This window comes from Falco punctatus (genome assembly GCF_963210335.1).
Source record: "Falco punctatus genome assembly, chromosome: 5".
Taxonomy (NCBI): domain Eukaryota; kingdom Metazoa; phylum Chordata; class Aves; order Falconiformes; family Falconidae; genus Falco; species Falco punctatus.
In genome coordinates, this window is record NC_137584.1 from 2,047,275 (window position 1) to 2,067,134 (window position 19,860).

The 19,860-nt window shown below is 40.9% G+C and overlaps 1 protein-coding gene across 5 annotated transcripts in view; it reads right to left on the reverse strand.

Annotated features, from left to right (window-relative positions):
* Positions 1-19,860, reverse strand: part of KLHL32 (kelch like family member 32) — a 136,302-nt gene extending 116,442 nt beyond the window's left edge. For 2 of the 5 annotated variants that reach the window (XM_080389045.1, XM_080389049.1), the window contains exons 1-2: positions 16,668-19,860; positions 7,927-8,046 (exon numbers count right to left, since the gene is read on the reverse strand). The gene's annotated coding sequence lies outside the window, so the exon portion shown is untranslated. Of the gene's footprint in view, positions 1-7,926; positions 9,340-16,667 lie in introns of those variants that run through there. The other 3 variants (XM_080389048.1, XM_080389046.1, XM_080389047.1) reach the window with 2 other exon arrangements.

Sequence of the window (19,860 nt, forward strand, 5' to 3'; positions counted from 1 at the left end):
GAAGAACTGTAAGCACCGTGGTTACAGATTAACAAAGCATTAAGCCTATGTCATTCTGGAAGGACACTGGTTTCCCTAGCTACAATCCCTCATTTGCTATCTTCGTGATAGATCGTTTCTTCCAGCCCTTCACCCTTCTGCAGATCAAAAAAGGTATCTATTCTTTAGAAAGCAAATAGAATTTCCATCATGTACACTATTTTATTACTGTAGACCACTTTATTTCTTACATTCACTGCCTGTAACATGTTTACACAGTCACTGCTACCTCTTAACTAGCTAAGCTAGAAAAGAACACAGATAAACCTAATCTTGGTTGGGGAAAGTAGCGTAGAAGTCAGAGGGATTTTTTGCACCCCACAGAGAAAAATCTGCAGGAGCTCTGCTGCATACACAGGGCTGTATAAAGCTATAACTGGACAAAGGAAGCAAACACAATTTAACCAAGACAGAAAACTCTTACCATACCAACAGAAGGAAAATTGCTCTCAACTCAGGAGTATCAAGGGTATCAAGGTACAGATTTAACAGAGGAACTAACTGTGGCCTTCTCCCTACTCCCTGTGCATACAACCTGCTATAGTGTGAGCTTCTGAAGAAATAATACAGTTGGGAATGGTACAGTTCCCATCCCCTAACCAGGGAAAGCTGTGGTTCACAGACCGTTTGGGAACACGATGGAAAACATCAGCACACCTGACCTCTTATGTAGGAAAACAGCTGAATGCCCTGTCCAAGTTGATGGTAAAGATAGTGGATTCTTTTCCTCCAGGGATTCATCCAGTGCTTTTGTTTAGGCTTTGCACAAGACATCTAGACTTCATCCTAGCATATCTTATTGAAATAGATTTCTCTTGTCTTCTGCTCAAAGTACGTTTCATTTCTAACAGGGACTTTATATTTATACTGTGTTCCAGACCAGCTACCTAAAAAATGTTCTGATACTGACCGCTGTTATTAATACCCAGTGTCAATCCAGCAAATAAAAATTCCTCTCAGAGCAGAAAGAACACACCAGGGAGGGAGGGGAGGTGATAGGAAGTACAGTCTAAAAAGACTGATTTTGAGGATGTATATGATGCATTTTATAGTGTGAGTCATGACTTTGGCAACATGCTTTAAGAAACTGACTCTAAGATAATACCTTGTACTAAAGGAAGAAATCACTCTAATTAAAGCTCTATCAATTAGGTTACTAGAGATACATTCAAGTTCTTGTTTGCAGACATCAGATTTCAATGTGCTCTACTCTTTTTCAGAGACAATCCAAGAATTAATACTTAAAATCCTTTGGGTACACACAGATTTCAAGACCAAATGGATGGTCCAATGGGTTTTTCATAAAACTTGTATAAATTCACAAGTCGGATATGACTAGCATTAGCTGTTCACACATTTGGTAGTCAAGAGACCAGAAACTGCACCATCTACTGTCATTTCTCAGCAATAACCTCATCTCAGTAATGGAAATATGTAGAAGTACTCAGTGAGTACAGAGATACTCTACCTGGAGAGCCCTGAACAGCTATTATTTCCTATCAGCTCTGCTTTTAAGCTCACCAAACAAGAAAAAGTACACTGAAATCTCCCATTTCCTTAATATTTGTGTACCAGCCTGTACACAAAACTTGCATTACAGTCCTGTTTTCAAAACATCAAGTCAGCATCCTGGTTCCAGCTCCCAGGACAGAACCAGGTCTCCCTGTCCCCAGGAAACCACCTTCATCACTGGATTATGGATACCTATTCTTACCCACTCTCCTTCTGATCCAAAGTGCACATACTAAGTGGAACAATAAATCACAACAGCAGGAAGGAATCAAGAACAATCCCATTAGTACCTAGTTCTGGCTCTAGTCTGACAGTTATTTGCCTCATAGGAGGCGAGAGGAACAGTTTTGAATGCCCATCATGGTAAGGACAACTGAACTCAGATGCATTAAGCAGCAAGTGCTGCATCAACAGTTCTTAGATTATTTAAAAAAATTAAAAAAAAAAAAAACAAAAAACAAAACACCACACACACACAAAAAAACACCCAATCAACAAAACCAAAAACAACAACCCATGAGAAGATAGTAAAACAACTTGCTGCTTAAATTCATCAGGGCACTATGAATGTAGGCACCTACAAAAGACTTTGTGAGGCTATAGTTAGGTGCTTACTTTCAGAAAAGTGAGGAATTGTAAAACATATATACCTTTGATTTTTTCTATCAGCTAAATTGGCATGCTGTTCTTCCCTTCATATACATGTAAACAACTTGAAGTTTGTTGAGAATCTTCTGTTCTTAAGCATCTATTACTACCCAGACATTAAACTGGGAAGTTCAGCCAGTCTCTAGGGTTTGCGAATACCACTCCGGGAACCAAACATAAGATGATTTCTGGAGACAGTCCTAAATGCCTAACTGAAATTTGTGAATTGCATGCCAATCACTAGAAGCCCACTACATCTGAGAAAGTTAAAACAGTGCCAAACATAGTTCCTTGTACACAACTGGAGCTCAACTTTTGCCAAGACAACATCTGTGTATGTGACAATATAAAAAAATAAATTCAAAAGGTTCTAGAGGCACCTTTCTAAAATAGCATATATATTTAAAATTATAAGGGCAATAATTATCTTGGTGTAAAAAAAAAAAAAATCACTAAATGCTACAAATAGCTATGCATAATTAAATTAAAATATTGCTGCTTCTTCATGAGCACAAATTAACACATTTAAAATGATGATGGAATTCCATCTAACACAAGAAAATACTTTTTAATGTGAGGATGGTTAAACACCAGAACAGATTGACCAGAAAGGTTGTGGAGTCTCCATTCTTAGAGATATTCAAAACACCTCTGGACACAGTCTAGCTGACCTGCTCTACCTGACCCTGCTTGAAGAGGGGGTGGTGGGCTGGTGACTATGATCTCAAGAGGTCCCTTCCAACCTAGACAATTTTGTGCTTTGTGTGATTCTCTATGGTACAGCTGAGAAGACTCTATAAACTGTATGTGTGCGAGAGCATATTGTCCCCATATGTCCTATTTATTCCACTTTCCAATCTTCTTGAAGAGATTTTATCTCAAAAGGAAACAGAAAGGACAAAAAGGGGAAATTCTATCAAAACCATAACGAATGTGCATACCTCCACATCTATCTTCAAGTGTCCTGGTGCAGCATATTTATGAGTCGCAGTCTTTCCACTTATTGGAACAGCTTAAGATTCTGTTGAATGCCTGGCTTGAATTAACACCAATCCAAAGCAAACATACTGTAACACTAAAAAATTCATTGTCATCATTACTTTTTTTTTTTTTTTTTTTAGGATAGGAAGACTCAGTAGCAATTCTGGTACACCTCCCATTTATATTAAGTTTGATATTATTTCACCTGATAAACAAAAATAATACTTTTTAAGCAATACATACATGCACTGATTATTATTTTTTCCCATTTAGCTCAATTTAAACTTAAATCAGTTGATAATACACAGAAATTTACTGTCATTTCAGATCCCCTATAATAACTAAGACATTCCCTGAGGAGATGAGAGATATGACATAGGACACACAGGACATCCAGTCTCTTCTGGATCAGTATCTCAAATGGCACTAGAAATTCTCATTTCAGTAAGTTGAGCCCTGAATGACTCCAGACAAAAAGCAAAATAATTTATTTTATGTAACTTAATCTTCAATGAGGGTATCGTCAAGAATTCTGGTAGATGTTCATCACTCAAAAACTGCAAACTAATAAAATCACCTTGTATAATGCCCAACAATCACAAACATTTTTGCTTTTAAACACAATGCTTCCAAGACTCAAAAGGAAAAGGAACACATCAGAGTTATTTCAGAATTAAGATGCACTAAGAAGCCTTCTTGAAAGGTAATTTTGGCAAGTATGATGTCTCGGAAAGTCACATCAAATACTGAGCATTCTGAATTTAAAAATTAAAAATGTGAATTAACTTCCACAAAATATATCATATCTCACTATTTATTTCAGGTCAAACCTTGCTATTTTCAAATTATTCAATAATCTAGTGAAGGTCTTCAGTGAGAATTAGACTAAATTCATAGTTTAACAGCCTACATTTCTGTGTGAATCTTTTTATTGCAACGTTTCATAGCTTGCTAGTAGAAATGATGCTGCATATTTTAAGAAAAAAAAAGAAAGTAAAATCTTAATGACAGATCACGCCCACAGATACAGCTAGGCAAATCATGAAATACCTAGCTATCAGCAAACCGTCCTGCAAGGGTACGTAAGTGTAAGGCATTCCCACTAGTGGAGAAAGAAGAAATTAAATCTTTAAAGAATCAACTACTGGTATCTTAATGATCTTCTCGCAATAAAAGGAATGAAGCTCCTTATACACTGGGAAGTAACTTATTAAACTTCTCCCTGATACCTAGGATTTCGGCATGGAACAGGCCTTTGGATTTGGATGGAAAGAACTGGAAAAAGCAGTCAGGCAACAAGCAAACCACAGCTGGGCAAAGTGAGGACAGGCGCAGTCCCTGGAGAAGATGCGCTTCACTTAGCACCAAATCAGTGGTGTTGAACATAAAGCCAACTTTGCCAGCAGCTGTGCCTTCCCGTAGGTATGCTTCAAGATGGGATTCCTAGAGGCCATAGTGGACACCTCTTTCAAAATCATATTGCCAAGCAGAGAGGGAATTAAAACCCAAAGGAAACCATGAATTGCAAACATGACAATAGTGGCCTATTACTGTCATTACCATATCCCAGAAAACTGTGAAGATTTCTCTACAAGAAAAAGTAACTCTACAAGAGATTTCTTCCCCCAAATCTTCTCCATGGACATATTAAAGGGAAAAACAGTTCCTTCATTCCTAAAAATGTTATTGAAGTCTTCGGAGAAGTCAAACCTCTTTTTGCAATTCAGAGCACAGAGTTAGCAGACTTGGATTACACAGGGTTTTTTTATTTAGATGTTGGCTGGGGTTTTTTTTGGCAGTAGAAAAGAATTTACATCAACTTATTTGACTAGATCTTATGCTGATAATTGCCTTAACTGTGCGCATTATCTACATGATCTCACCTTAGCATTTTTAATTATTTAAAGCACATTAAATATTGCTGGTATCAGCATGATCAGAAGTTACCTTCTTAATAACCATTCTTGTTTGAGTGTAAAGCATTTGATTCCAGCTGCTATGAAAATTTAAACAAGCAAAAGCAATGTTTGCTGACATAAATGGGACAATCTACTTCATAAAGGAATGCTGACCAAATTAAACTACATGTGCCCAACAAAACAATACTATTTCATGCAAGACACTTCATAAGCTTTAATAAAATGAAATTGCTTGGCAGGAATCTGAATTATTGTATTTTACTATATTATTCTAACTTCTACACTGTAGTGCAACACTAAGATTTTTATTTACCCCAATCAACTTTTCATTAGTTTTGATTCTCAGCCTGTAACCCACACGGAAGCTACCTATGTTGCCTCTATATTTGTCCACAGCAAATAATAAAATTTAAATATATCAATGCTAGTACATCTCTAGAAGAATCAATGGGACAGCATCACTACTAAAAGCAACCGACCTTCTAATCAAAATTAGATGCAGACCAACCTAGAAAGGAAAATACTAACTCAGTCTCCACCACTACAGAAAAGTTTTGTTGCAATCAAAGGGAAGCAGCAATCAGAAAACACACACATTTTAAGGTAAATAAAAGCCAAAATAAAGCAGTAAAGGTGGTTTCCTTCCCTGTCACCAAATGTATCTCCTGGAATCAAACTGCACCTGAAGCTTTCATTTCAAACAAAGAATAAAGTTTATAAGTCTGAAGATTACTGAGAGAAGCCTGAAAACCTAATCTAACACCAGACTTACGACTTCTAATGGAAAGCATCTGAATTTATTTGATCACTGATGCATGGGATCTGACTTTCAGCATTTGAATGCTTGAGGCTGACAATGCTAAAATTAAAAGCCATTGAACAAATGGAAGCTATTCATCAATGTCTGGGGCTGGGAACAGAAGCACACTGGCCCAAAAGGTGCTGACTGTCATAAAGATTGCCTGAAGCACTCACCCATTCCCTCCAATGACTAAGCCTAAGGATTCTGCAGATAGATCCAAGGACTAAGAGGATAATTAAACGGTGTTTCATTTCTCCCTTTACCAAATGGCACACACAAGAACCTGGACTTGAATCAGAGGATTTGCAGGGGACAGACTGCTCCTCACCTTGCCAATGAACTGAGCCATTGTATTGTACATGATCCAGCACTCTAAGCACAAACTCACTGCTTCTCCATCTTTGGACAGTAACACATTGAATGCAGCCAAGAAGTGCAGGACTGCATCCAGATGACCTGAGTCACTATAACCAAAGGGTTGATTTCTAGCTTTGGCTGGGTTTGTTCATTTACCTGGCATCACTACAGTCACCCCTACCTAATCAGGAGATACTTGTTCCCTAATAAATAAACAAACAATGCAAAAATAGGTTTGAAAGATTTCTCTCTGACTTGTAACTCTTAGACCAGATAGTGTTGCCAGTCAGTGAGCAGAGAGAAGCTGCTGCATCACCACTACGACTTGCTTTGCAGCATATGCTCGTGCAACTCTGTTATACGTGAAAAACAAATGCAAGCTTTTACCTCTGTATTTATACTGATTCTGAGATATCCAGATAAAGGCTCTTCCCATCCATTTCCAGGAAAGAAAGAGCACAAACTGCAAACTGAACTAAAAGCTATCTGTTCTTAGGTATTCATAAAATTCCTTCAGTGAGCAGTACTGGCAGTACAAATCTTCTCAGAGATGACTTGAAATCTGATGCAGCAATACTGCTGGAAGTATTTTCCCAATTTACCATTACATATGTGGGGTCTTTGAAGTCCATTTCTCACAGACAGGAAATAAAATTTCTGAATCTGGATTGGAAGTTATCCATCTGCAGTTCCTAAAGGACTACTACCTCACCTGCTTTCAACACAGCCCAATGCAGAGGCCTGCAGAAACGCCCAAGTAGTTTCTCAATGTTACCCACACAAAACACTGTACTAATAATACTGCTCTTATAGCTCTGAACAAAGTAGCAAAGCCTAAGTGGGTACCTCTACACAGCACAGTCAACTTCTACATCCTAATAACATGCTTATATGGAAGGTTTCATTCCTTCTGTAAAACACTGTATTTCTTTTTCCTACCATCACAGTCACAAAAACATCTGATATATTGTTATAATATTCCAGCCTACTTGGTTCCAGTAGAACCCTAAACCAAGAGATTCTTTGTGGAGACCCCAAGATTGCTCAAGACAGGTTCCTGCTCCACACAGGGAATAACTAAGGAAGAGGGGCAGCTTTAGGCATGATTTTTATTACCACTTCATCAGCTCAATTTCTAGTCTGAGTTTATCTTTATCTTTTAAGGCCAGAGACTTTCTTTGGGGCACAAGTGTGGTTGCATGAAAACCACAAAAAAGTTGCAAAGAAGTCAACGTCAACATGAGTTATCAGTTATGAAGATTCTTAGACATTACTTAGTCACAAAAAATAAGCATTAGTATAAAGTAAAAATGAAATACTGATTTGTGGGACATTGTGGTGTCATTTAACAACCCCTGCTTAGAAAAAGCCTCACAAATACATCCATCCTCCAGCTGCACAGCTGGAAATACTCTGCTCATCTCAGTATTACCTACCTATCACTTTTGTACAGTAATGTTAGACTGAAAAATGCCAAAAATACAAAAGAATAAGGAAAATCAATTATTGAGATTTCTACCTACTACACTGAAGTTAAGTAGTAAAAGAAGAGCTTTCCTTGTGTGAAAAGTTTCATTAGGGGAAAGGATTCTTTGCTTTAGCTAACTGCAACATTGTGACTGCAAGAGCTAACACTCAGAAACAGGTAGGAAATATTCTGGGAAATACCTTGTGGGGATTCAAAAGACTTCTAGCAGTATTGAATGCAGTTGCTGCAGATTTTCACCCTTGTCTGAGGCCAGCGCTGATCAAAATCATTGCCTTTGGTTTCCTGAGATCGTCTAAAGACTGAAAACAGAACATGAAATGTTATGAAATCTGTCCCAGGTTTACAAACAATGGCTTTCAGTATTTGAAAATAACTTGCTCCTTTGGTGCACAATCTTCTGCTTTTGTAAACCATGAATAACAGCTCATCTTTTATTTGTTTTCAGTTTCTCACAGAACCAGTTTGTTATGATTGTGCTCTCCTACACAAAAGCTGGTCAGGATTTCCAAACACCCTTCTGTTTATTTATGGCAAGCTGCAGTAAAAAACATTTGCTTACTCCAATTCAGTGGAAGAATCTGGTAAATAAAAACACTCATTTAACGCCTTTTACCCCCTAGTATGCAAAAGAAAACTAAGCACTTACAATCATTGTGTCTTTCTCTAATCTGCATATATACAGGACAAAGCAAACGACTGCTCTTTCAAGACAGAAGGGGTACAAGTTCAGCAGCAATGCCGGCTTCTGTACTTCCTTCTCTTGCCTGACCCAGTTTAAGAGTGTATAGAGACTCCTGTGGGGTTGCTTTTTAATTATTTGGGGGGAGTTGTTTTACTTTGTTTTGTTTTCGTAAAGCTTTAAGAGGCATAATGGTGATCCAGTTCCCAGTACACCTCCACAAACAGTGATGCCAGAAAAACACAAGAGTAATAAGCTGCAGCAGGAGGGCAGAGGGATCGCGAGTACCTCAAGCTGTATTGCTACAGAACATCTTGTATCAAACCATGATAGAAAGGCAAGGAGAGACTGATCCACAACTTCCATTCAGTTGTCATCCACCTATCCAGAAAAGGTACATAAAGGATTGTAAACCCGTTAGATTGAATGTTCCGATAAAATTTTTTTTCTTCCGACAGTTTTCGAACATGTGTATCATACGGACAAACAGATGGAAAGCAATCTTAACTGAGAACAGATAAAGGGACACTTTTCTTCAAGTAGAAAGTTCTGAATTTACAGCTCAAGTTTTTATTTAACCTTTGCCTACCCTCCTTAATCTGAGATACAATTTTCCATTATGCGGAGAAAAAACTCTCTTTCAAGAAAAAACATCTAAAAAGAAGATCTTAAATAATTTTTAATCTTTGATCTTTAATTAGGATTAGAAGTAGAATTGGAGAAGAAACAGACAAGCCTTTAGACCTCTGTGCCCTCATCAGGTCTAAGTGAAAAAAACACTTCTGGTTTGGAAGCCTTGTCCTTTTTTCCTCCCTTCCACAGACTGTATCAACTGGCTCTGAAGAAAAAAAACCCAAGCAAATGAGTAATAAAATCCCAGCCTTCACCTCTCTCACCTCTTTAGATCACCATAGTTATACCACCACTTCCCCCCCTACCACTTTTAAGTGTCTGGTTCTTGGTCTAGTTTGCTATGGGCTACTTGATAATCACATAGCAATCTCTCTCACTGCCTGGGCTAAAGAATAAATAAATCAGAACATAAAGATGCAGCCTATGAAAATCCATTCCTTGCATTTCCAACAACAGTTTTCTACATTCACAGTACACAGACCAATGACAGGACAAAATGTAGAAACATAATGAGTAATTCACTGAAGCAATCCGTGCCATGCAAGACACTTCCACTCCTCTTCCCCTGCCACAAATTATTGCCCCAAAGTACAGGAAACACTTGTGTTGCCACCATTCCATTGGCATTACAGCACGAACCCATACTGACATCCCATGATAGCGCCTACATCCAGCCAAAATGCAGACACATGCTCTATCGCACCAGCTCTGCTACATGAGCAGGGGGAGGTGGAAAGCTGGGGGTATTTCTGTCTTAAATGGTCTCAAATTACAAATGACAAGGCTCAGTTACTAGAGCCCCAATTCTCTTCACTTATCCAGTAACACCACTGGCGGGGTGGGGTGGGGGGTGGGAGGAAATCAGTGCAAGTCCATAGTGCAAGAGTTACTTCTAGTCAGTAAATTCAAATGGCCTGTCTAGCATCTTTCCTCCCTTTAAGGCAGTTCAGAGCTGTACTATGCCAGATTTGGAATTCTTTGGAAACGTGAACAGTTGCAAGCAGCATAAACTACACTAGGTCTGCACATGATTTGTTCTTGTCCTCAGCAACTCTCTTCTGTCATTTACATGCAAAAATCTAAAGCACGGAATCTGGCTCCATAAAGCCCCTAACATGATGAACCTGATTAAAAGACCTTAAAGAAATGAATAATCCTAATAAAATAAATAATTTTTAAAATATCAAATGCCATGTTTCAAACTGAGTATATACTTGAAGGTCCAGTCACATTGGTACAAGAGAACTTAATCCATTAGGCAGCCAGTCCAGGTTATGTAAACATTTTGGAGTTTGACTTGCTCTCTCTGTAAAACTGAATTCCTACTTCTGATCCACCTCCATTCAGCTATCCTCCCTAAGTAAGCCAACAAAGCACATCCAGTCCTCTTACTTACATCTCAGCAACTCATGTTTTTGCACTTCCATGATTCTGTTTGGAGGATGGAGTACATGCATGAGACTTCATAGTTGCACTGCATCATTGAATATCCTATGCACTTTCCTAACAAGCAAATACAGCAGTTGCATTTGTATGCAAAAGTCACCACAGATCACAAGAGCTGCAGAGTGTGTTTTAATGTAACCTCAGTGGGAATGAGAAGCTCAGCACAGCAGGCGTATGGCACACTCCAATGCTCTCTGCAGTGCCGATGAACTAAGACCCTACCAGAAAAGAATTCTGTTCCCTTCCTGTTTGTTTGCCCGAGTTTTGTACTAAAGGAGAAAAAGAGAGGGAAGAAAAAAAAAAAAAAAAAATAAAAAAAAAAGGTGGGAAGAAAAAGGAAGTTAAGATGAGGAATATACCAAATCCACAAAACAGGTACTGTTATCCCCACTAAAGAAGTTCCATGCTTCAGCCTTTAGCTGAAGATCTCTATTTTGATCTCCACAGTTCACTGCAGTCAAAGTCCCAGTTCTGTTCTGAAAGCATCACCTCCATCCTTTTCGTGTTTTATGCAACTAAAATAAGTCACAGTTTTGAAAGCCCCCTTTCAGTCAAAGTATAACACAGAAAAGAGAAAAAACGACAGATGTATCCCCTCAAAGGGAGAGCCTTTTGATGCTTTATTATTGCTTTAAAGACATCATTTTAAAATCTGTATTAGATCAAGAAAAAATATTCAAAGCCCCTCTCTTCTTATAAATGTAGCTGTTGGGGAAAAAAGTCAATTCTAGAGAATTTAAAAAATAAACTCAGAAAGAATATGTTCCACATATCCCAATGACATTTCTTCAACCACAGGTTTATCTGTTTTATCTTGACAAGCCAGGTAGTCTCAGTTTAGCTTACAAAGGGCACTAGCCCTTTTACTTTATTTAACCTGAAGTGAAACCTGATGGAAAGCGTTTCAGACATAATAAGGCCATAAGCTTGCTCACTTCCACTTCAAAATTTGTTACTATGTAAGCAATGTTGTTTCCACTTAAACAATCATTTAAAAAAAAAAAACAAACAACGACCCAAAAAAAAAAAAATCCAACCAAGACACACATAAACATACAGGACAGAAATCAAGTCTTACCAACATTGCAGAAATGGACCTCAATCACTCTTAGATATATACCTTCAAAATGAAAGCCCCATTATCCAGACTAGTGATGCTGAGAAACTTTTCCAAGCATATTCTTATTGAAGAGTAGAATGAAAGGCTATGCTGGAGGCAACAAGGGGTTAGAATTGAATTGTTAATTGCAGATGTTTAAGTTTAGACTACCAGGGGAAAAAATACACATACACTTTTTTAAGATACATCCCAAGTAAAACACAGCATTCAGGAAAGACACAACAGTAAATTAGGCTGCAACATCACATCTTCTATACTGTCAAAAGCCACAGCTATACATATCATTCTTGTCAGGAAAAATAAAGACAGGTGGTTGCATAAAAAGACACTCTTCTGAACAACCATAACCCTTAAGTACTGATGAATCAAAATATTTACAATATCTATCCCCCTATAAAGCACATCCTCTACATTTGAGGTTCTTCTAAACTGCTGTAGCATATTGCTACAGAAATTTTGGCAGAACACGTTCTCAATTTACATAATTATTTAGAGTAGTCACCTAACTTAAGGGAAAAATCAAACATTCTCAAGTGTTATTGATGCTCTGAAGCCTCTGATTTACGTTATTCATAACTGCTTACATATTTTGTTGCTTTGTCACCACAAAGAAATGTCCAACTGCTGATATCAAAGTCAATAGCTTCAAGCTGGCATGAGCACTACTGGAACGTCATTTTTTGAAATGACACCTTTCATTTTTCAAGCCAAAGGAGATGCATATTTTGAAGAATTAGCAACGTACGTAGGTGTATAAATACCCATCTGTACTACCCCCGTCCCCACAGGGCATCTGCCCTTTCAGTGACTTAGCTGTTCACTGAGAGCATGGAACACAAAAAGTATTCCACTTCAGCTACCCTGTGTGTGCAAAACTTCTTCCCAAGTAAGGAAGTCAAACATTGCTGGTCCACAGCAAGTCTGGTAAGGGACTTCAGTGTTAAATCTTAGCTAGGTCCAAGTTTTTCCATACTTAAAAGTGCAACAACAATACAAACTTGATAAAAAAAAATCATCTTTCCAGTCCCACTCTTGGCCAGGTTACTCGGCAATCAATAGCACAAAGTTCCTCCATACGTGCTCGACGTTGCAAAGGCTGGGACATAGGACATAGGCTAGCACCTGCCCAGAACATGCTGCAGCTCCCTTCTGGACTACATTCAGTATTTCCCTTTCTGTAAAAGTCAGGCAGATTCAGAGCAGCTGGTTCACATGGTAACACCTAGAACCAGGAGTTTCCAAGGTCCCAACATCATTGCTTTGTTTTCTTCTCTTGAAACTACCTCCTAGAGTTGACTCTGGACCCTGGAATTTCTTCACAGACTCAGCAGGAATGCCCCTCAAAAAAATCCTCTCCTAAGCATGGCTCTTCTCAAATTGAAGGTTCTAACTGTTTAAAGCCCCAAATTTAATCTAAGTCCCACCTGTGAGCCAACATTTAAAAAAATAAACAAATTTTAAAATTGTTTAAAAAACACTGGGAAAAGTGTCTGTTCTTAACTAAATTTCAGTAATCAGAATTTGATAGTAAAATTTCAAAACTCCCTCTGAAATCAAGTTAGTAAAAGCCTGTAAAAAAGCATCCCATCTACAGGTAAATGGGTATATATATAATGTCATATAGAATGACAGAAGCAACATCAGACCTCCTTTTATCGCACAAGTAGTCAAAAGGCCATCTAAGTCAGAACACAAAGAAGCAAAGACTTAGAAATCACTATGTTAAGGATCCTGCCTCTTTCACTACTCAGTATGATTGTCAGATAATTCAAGAAATTGGGATACACCAGCACAACCAATTAGTAATTTTTCTGGGGAATAAATAAATAATTAAAAATCCATGTTCTAAAAACTGAATAATTTGTTATGGAAACCTCTGCAGTTTTCAGCCTTTTGGCACTATTGGCTTAACTATCTCCAAAAAAAGATATAAACATTCAAAAACAATGTTCCCCTTCCCCCTGCAATCAGTTCTGCGGTAACTGAAGTCCTCAGAGCAGAGAACACCCTGGCAAGTGACATATGAAAATTCCAGATGGATGAGAAATACAAAGGATCATTTCTTTACACTAAAAAGAATTAAAATAAGACAACTATGTTGTTACTGTAGGTGAGCATAATTATAGCCGATGATATTTATGTTTGGCTAGTCTCTCCTGATAACACTGTCAACTGTTCTCACCCGAGTGTTTAAATTAATTTCATTTTTCACTTAATTCCCATTTCTAGTCCAGTTTATAATCATCACTTCCCCATACCAGCATGGCATTAAATTACTGTCATTCTTGGCCATTATGTCAATCATATTCCAGTCAGCAGAGTCAATCAAAAATACCACAGCAGTGCCATGAATTTCATATTGAATACATTCCTTTTTGCTGCGTTGCAGAATATGATTATCAGTGTCAGAAGCTACATTATATCAGTTTCTGATATTTCAGGCAGAAGCAACACATTCTGACTCAAAAATTGAGATGATAAAAAAAGTAATTGTTTTTACCGAACACTGCATTTTCTCTGGTCAAATCCCACTTGCTATACTTTGTAAGTACCCACTGAAGAAAAGGCCCACACAAGCCTAAATTTCCATCTGCTACTAATGTTTCAACCATACTTCTTACTGTAAACTGCAAATTTATTGCTCCCCTGAATACAAAGAGAATGACCAGAGGGGGAAAAAAACCAACCAAAACCACCTTCCCTGATGTTACTCAAATTTGTTTGTGTGTGCAAATTCAAATCCTGAACCAAATTCACTTTTACAATTAGCAATACAGCTGTTCATGTGCTTCTTACAGGGAAGACAGACTGAAGTATGGTTACAATAGCTCAGTTAGAAGATCCCAGAGAATCCTGAGTTTGTTGTCCGAGGCAACATTCCACATTATCTGTTCAGGGCCAATTTGAAGTTCAGTGACTTCCAAGCTGTCTTCAAAATAAAAAACCAACAAAACAAAACAAACCTCCATAAATTTAATTTCTGCATAGTCATCTTTACTTTTAGAGCATCACATGGTTTCCTAATGGTAAAGACAATGTTTAATCTCATACTCTGTGTGGTTCATATCACATGCTGATCTATAAAGTGTTAAAGACCACCTCAGTTTCCCTATTAAAACACCCCTTGCATAAAAGGACTTGCTCTTACATGGAATTGAATGCAAGTTATACCTGCAAATCTTCAAAAACTGGATCGTTTTTGAAGAAACCCTGAGGCAACCTCTTCCCCCTTTCAAATATTAGAAGTACTATTTTCTCCACTTCTGCCAACACCCGCATTTTCTCCCTGCGGGCTTATACAGGAAGTATCAGGGACTTTTGTTGCTCATACACACAATAAAACACAATAGTGGTGGGTTTTTATATAAACACTGTAATTGCCTAAAAAAGATCCTCTGCTTAAGACGTGTTAATTGATGTGATAGTATCCTAATAAAGCAAGGGCTATTCCCTAATAGTTTGTCAGAGTTCCCATGCTTAGCTTGCACTTCAGACATAACAACTGCAAAGTGCTTTACAGATACAGTCAAATTATTCACAAAATGAAAAGCAGACGAGATGAAAGGAGTTTATCTGGAATACTTTCAAAGTTCAGTACAAAATTCTCTCTAATCACTTGTAAACTTGAACAAAGAGATCTGACTAAATAGCAATATATTGGTAGATTTTTAAGCATTCCTGGTAACTATTATTTGTTGAGTGCATCGCTGGATTTCTGTAGGAGCTAGTTAAATAGTAAACTTGATTTTCAGATAAAAACTCTAAAAAATTGTTAACATCCCTCAAAGGCCTTGTTGCCCCTGCTAAGGGCTTCATGCAGGCAGATCCCAGAACCAACAGGAATTGGCAAGGCTACAGTAATTCTTTACCCTATGTGCTACAGTTAACAAGACTGCAGCCTCTGGATCAACTCCTGATTTTTTTTCGTGACTGAACGAATGCAGCCATTAACATTTTGGCAAGTAAGCCTAATCCTATCTCACTTCTGAGACATTTGTAAGGCATTCTTCTACCCCTACAAAACCAGACAAATTTTGTAACAAGCTTAAGAAAAAAAACCCGTATTCACACTATTTGCCAAGATCAATGCCTGCAGTTTACCTCACCGTGCTAAGTTTTGCAGCTCCATTTCCTTCACATATTATTGTATGGTGCCAATCACACGCTTCGCAGCGTTTGCGCCTGACACTGGTGTCCAGCCGTCAGCCGGACTCTGCCAGGGACCACCCGGCCAAGCCAGGTTCACTCCCGCGCCCCGCACCCACCCTCCGCCCATGCCCAGGGGGGCTGGCGGCACCGAGACACCTGCGACCCGCAGCATGGCAGGAACCCGTGATTTTCTGGTAGAATCGCTCCGGATTGCTTCAGATGGTGCATTTAGCACCGAGAACCAAACCTTCCCCACACTGAGCCAGGTATTCAGCCACCTGCACAGTATCTTTTGAAATCCCCAGGGCTGCAGATACAATCTTCCAGCAATCAAGGTGCCCAGCTCCTCTCCAGCTGGGAGCCCTCGCCTATTTAAACACCGGAGAGGAGCAAAAGCTTAGTTTTGTCACTCAAACGAGTAGCTCCAAGTGTGGATACATGACAAGAACAGCCCGTAGTAAGTAAGGAGGCGCATTTCAGCGCCCGTTTCGAGGCTGTTCTAAGGAACCGTCACAAGCCGACCGCCCGGAGCACGTCCTCGCACAGCCCCCGGAGGGAGCGGGACTCACCGAGCCCCGCAGCCACCTCCCAGGCTCCGGTCCGCCCTTCCCCGACACCCCCTTCCCCCCGCCGCCTCCGGAGTTACGCTGAGCCGAGGGCCGGCGGGACCGCTGAGGCGGGCGCCGGCCGTTACCCGGGGACGCCCCAGCGGTCGGAGCTGCCGTTTGAACCGTCTCCCCGGCAACGGGGACACTCGCCTGCCCCTCAGTAACCCCCCCGCCGCCACCACCCCCCCTCCGGCAGCGGTGCCGAGAGGCCTCGCCCCGCCGCCCCGGTCCCGGTTAGGTAACGGCGGCAGCCAAGCACCGCCTCAGGCCCGGCCGCTCGCTCACCTCGCGGCAGGTGCCGGGGCCACGCACGACGGTGGCGCCGCCTTCCCGCCCCGCTCCGACGGCGGCGGGGGAGAAGCCGCGGGGAAGGAGCTCCGGCGCCGCAGACCCGCTGTCCCGGCCGTGCGGCTCCGGTGCCGGAGCAGGAGGAGCTTCCCTGCCCCGCCCCGCCCAGTGCGCAGCGGCGGCCCGGCCGGCAGGGCCGCACCTGCCGGAGGAGGGGCCGGGCCTGGGGCGGGGCGGGCCGCGGGATCGTGCCGCCTGTTCCCGGGGCGCTTCTGAGGTGCTGCGGGGCCGCAGTGTCCCGGGAAGCGGCGGCAGCCGGCAGCGCCCCCGGCTTGCCGCCCGCCGGGGCCGCGGCCCAGCGGGAGGGCTGGACGGGTTAGGCCCGGCCGAGCCCTTAAGTAGCGCCAACTTCGCGGGCAGCGCACCTGAGCGGTGGCGGCACCGCAGGGACAGCGGGGCCGGGAGCGCTGCCAGCCGCAGGAGTTTGGAAGGAGGATTTTAGGACGAGTACGGCTGGAAAGAGAGCCATACCCTCCAAAAGGGCAGGCCCACTGCAGGGTCAGGGCCTGAGCCTACATCCTAGGATATGAAAGCATCAGTGCTTCGTTATCCTATTAAGGATTTGATGTGGCTTTTTAAAAACCTTATTGCAAGAGTGACGAGGGACACCTCTCTGAGGTAGAACTGCTGCACACAGGCGTGCTGCCGTTGTGTAATTTTCCAGATGCTGCCTTTGCAGGGACACAGTAGCCAGCTTTGCAACGAGGCTCAGGAACAGGGCTTTTCTTTCAGCCTCGCCTCATGGAACTGGGAGGTGCTGGGAGCTGTTCCTCCCCTTTTGTCGGAGCCCATTATTGTGAAAAACGTTCAGGAGAGTTAAAAAAGAAATCTAATTATTAGTGAGCCACTCATTTTACAAGGCTGGACAGTGCTTTAATATGTAGGAGGAAATACTATTTTGAGAATTGCAGGGGGCAGCTCTAGCTTTGAGCGGAGTCTGCATCTTGCTACTGGATTTTCTTCGGAGTCAGTTCCTGTTTTCTGATCTTTACCATTAATACAAAACCAGGCGACCCCAAAAATCTCTGCCTCCATCTGCAATATACCTCCATATTAAATTTTACCTACATGTCACATCAGAGGAGTTCAAGCCTTTTCCAGATTACAATTCCCTAAAATATTTTTCAGAGGGTAAGCCGTTAGTTAAGCTCCTGACAGATGAGTAGTTCTGTTGTAAGGTATCCACAAAACACGTCTAGAAATACCACAATTGCTCATCTGCAGAGCAGACAGTTAAAACTGGAAAGTTAGTTCAGAGGGGGCACAGCACCAGATGCTGTATATGGTGCCTTTTGTGTAGTAATGCAAAGCTTCTCTAAGCTTCAAGCAGGCTGGTGCTGATGCAGTGCAATACTAGGCAGAGGCCCATTTCTATTTCAAAACAGAGGCATAAAGACAGGCCCACCACTTCGTATCAGGGCCGGTTACCTCATGCGCAACACAAAACTGATGTGGCTACATTACCTTTTGTCCCAGGGCTATTTTGATCAGCGCTGGCTTTTTTGCTGCAGCGTGCAGTGTGGACATGACAAGATAAGTGAGGAGCAGAGTCTCACTATACTCAGATACTTCTGAGCCACCATAACTAGAAACTTGGCAGGAACCGGTGTGCGCAGTTGCAGGAGGTACAGTGCAGGTGGCTGAGGTGAGCAGAGTGGGAGCAGCAGGCAGCGGCTGAAGCTTGAGGGTCTGCAAAAGCATTACGGGATAGTCAGCGCTCTGCTTCTTTCTCTGAAAGACTGGCCTTAAGATGGCCAGCACGGCCTACTTGTGCTGACAGGGAAGTGGCTACATAAAGAATGCGAGAGGCAAGAACAGCTAGGTGGTGGCGTGCTGCAGGCCTTTTAATGCCTCAGGATGTAAAGCGGGTGCCTATACTTTTGTAGACTGTGATCAGGCAAGCGAAGAAGTTACGAGTCTGCGCTGGAGGAGCCACTGACAACTGCTATGTTGTTGTTGGGTGTTGCTGCATTTTGGATGAAGTTATTATGGGTACAACTGTACAGTGATCATTTATGGCCAAACTGGTATTGGGAAGGCCTTCACAATTTAAGAGGAGCCCCAATGAAGAACATGCTTGGGAAGAGGTTTTACTACCAGGCACAATACCTTGTATTGAATATTAGAAAAGCACAAAAAGATTGACACTGATTATTTTTTTTTCCTGGAAATCTGTAATGAAGAGCTTTTTGATCTTCTGAATCCTATTCCCAGTGCTGCAGAAAGAATGCAGATGTTTGATGATCCCATAAACAAGACAGGTGTAAATGCAAAAAGCTTGGAAAAAATGCTTGTACACAACAAAAATAAAACCTACCAAATCTTGAAAAGATGTACAGCAAAAAGAATTACTGCATCTACTTACATGAACGCATATTCCAGTTGATTGTACTCTGTGTTTTCAGTTACCAACCATATGAAAGAAAGCAGAGCAGATGGACAAGAGCTTGTTAGAACTAGGAAGATAAGCTCGATTGACCTTGCAGGAAGTAAAAACACTTCAGCTCAGGGCAGCTGATAAAAGAGCTTGTGAAGCTGGAAATACCAAGTAGTCTGTTCTGCCTGGTGATGGAGTTATTACTGCTGTTGTAGAAGGAGACACAGAATCTTTTGAGAATCTCTTGGAGAACAACGAAGAACATCAATAATTGCCAGAGTTTCTCATACATCTATAAATCCTGAGAAAACATTGAGTACTCTGGCATACGCTCACGGAGCAAAGAACATAATGAAGCCTGAAGTTAACCAGCAGCTGCCAAAAAGAGCTATTGTTAAGGAAGATACTGAAGAGATGGAGCATCTAAAAGGAAACCTCACTGCTGCACAAGAGTAAAATGGAATCTATATTTTCATTTAAAATTCATGAAGCCCCTTAAAGGAAAGTTGACAGTTCTGGAAGAACAAGTTGCAGCATATATGGAAATCATCAGCACCATGGAAGAAGTGAAAACAATCACTAAACCATTCACAATCAATAAAAGTGAACCCTAGTAACGAAAACAGATCTGTAAATCAAGCACAGAGAACTGAAAGAAGCACAGACAGATTTGCAAGAAACCATGGTTCCTCTGGCGGAGGAAGAATATGTGGTGTCAGTTTTGGAAAACACCAGAAAAAGAAAAACTTCATG